Below are 1,833 nucleotides of genomic sequence, written 5' to 3'. Positions count from 1 at the left end.
GGTGCGTGCACCTCCCCAAGGTCACCACCCTAATGAGAAATCTCTAAGGACGCCTGTAATTATCAAATAACGAAGTGCTAAGCCAGTCAAATTGTGATAATTATTCCCGAGTTTACCCTTGAAAAAGATCTATTGTATCCCCACTTTTCCCCCCAAATTCTTTCTCAACCAAGTCTGCGTGGATGTCACACACTCGCAGCTTGTTATGGCTCGCCGCATTGGAATTCTGAGACCATCTGCTAATTCATACATCCCCACTAATAGCTTTCTTTTTCCATCAGGGCTGTCTCACTATCTGACACAGTGTAGTTTTACAGAAGACGCTCACTCAATATTCAACAAAACACTGTGTGGCATTCTCCCAACCTGCCCGCCCCAGAACATAATAAGAATTTAAGCATATGAGCGCTTGGTATTTGACTGCTCTGGAGTCTGAATAGGCTGGAGGAGAGCTGAGTGGAGGACTGAGATTGATCAGCATTGAGACAGTGGTTGTGCCGCTCGCTGAGTGTCTCAGATTTTTTAAGGTCACCCTCACTAAAGCCAAAAGGGCACATCAATTTTAGAGCCCTCACGAGGAGGCACCACGTCTCCTCCTCGATCACTCAGCCCCCCGTGGAGAAACGACATCTGAAGGTGCACTTGATTTGTGTGGATCCCAGAAGCGTGCATGATCAGAATGAAGAATAAACAGGCACAACTGAGGTAAACAGATGGATACACCCCAACATCCGGTGCTACACGGCTTGCAACAACTGGAAGGTGGCTGATTAGCAACTTGGCAGTTGTCAAAAGCAATATGGAGCTTTTGTACTTACAAAATATAATACGTGTAGAGACAGCTGCATATACGTGCGTTTAAAAGTCAGCAAGGGATGTAAGATAAGATAAGATAAGATGACCTTTATTAGTCCCACACGTGGGAAATTTGTTTTGTCACAGCAGGAAGTGGACAGTGCAAAAGTTATGAAGCTGAACAGTTGAACTTTTCTCTGCCAGATACTCCCACTGAGCGATAGTTCAGTTATCAGAACAAAAGCATGTTTAAGTCTTTATGTCATCGAGACGAAAAGACGGCAAAACAGCAAAACGGTTTGTTGAGCACTGCCAGGGTGTTATATATAATGACTGTCCTGAATCAAAACTAAACCAAATTACTTTGAATATTTGCAGTGGGTTTCGGTGTAGTACGAGCATATGTACAAGAGCTTGTATCAGCATCAGCTGTGTCAAGTCGAGTACACTTGTTTGTAAGGGTTTGCAGTACAAGCAGGCAGCTCATACAGCTACAGGAAGCCCTGAGGGGGAAACACAGATAAGCCAGTCCCCAGCTGCACTGCGTAAAGCTAAACTTTAAGTAAAAAAAGTGAGTTTTTGACACCATTTAAAATTCTGTATAATTACATTTGGACAGCTGGTTAAAAAAGAAAAGGAAAAACAACTGGGAACATGGGACAACCAGTCTCCAGTAATAAACCTCATGACTGTAAGTGAATTTATCCGTGTTTACAGGCAAATATATAATTGCATAAAGTGTAATTGGCCTAGACACGACCTCCCCTCCCTTGAAAACAAAAAGGTCAAACAGAGTGCAAAGCTGCTCAAAGTTCACATCCAGGAACGCACTTTTGGAAAGCGGTGCAAGGACAAAAACAATGAGGCGTTCATCCCCGAGACAGCTTCAGGGAACAGCAGTGAGTGGGAGGAGAGTGACAAGATAACATCACAAAAAACAAAACAAAACACACAGACAAGAAGAGGGAGAACGCAGGCAAGAGCAGGAGGAGGAGGAGGAGGAGGAGAGTCATCAGAGATCAGGGTGACCCTGCGCCA

Source organism: Pelmatolapia mariae, linkage group LG10_11 (genome assembly GCF_036321145.2).
Source record: "Pelmatolapia mariae isolate MD_Pm_ZW linkage group LG10_11, Pm_UMD_F_2, whole genome shotgun sequence".
NCBI classification, from domain to species: Eukaryota; Metazoa; Chordata; class Actinopteri; order Cichliformes; family Cichlidae; genus Pelmatolapia; species Pelmatolapia mariae.
The sequence above is the reverse complement of the archived record's forward strand: the minus strand, read 5'-3'. Positions refer to the sequence as shown.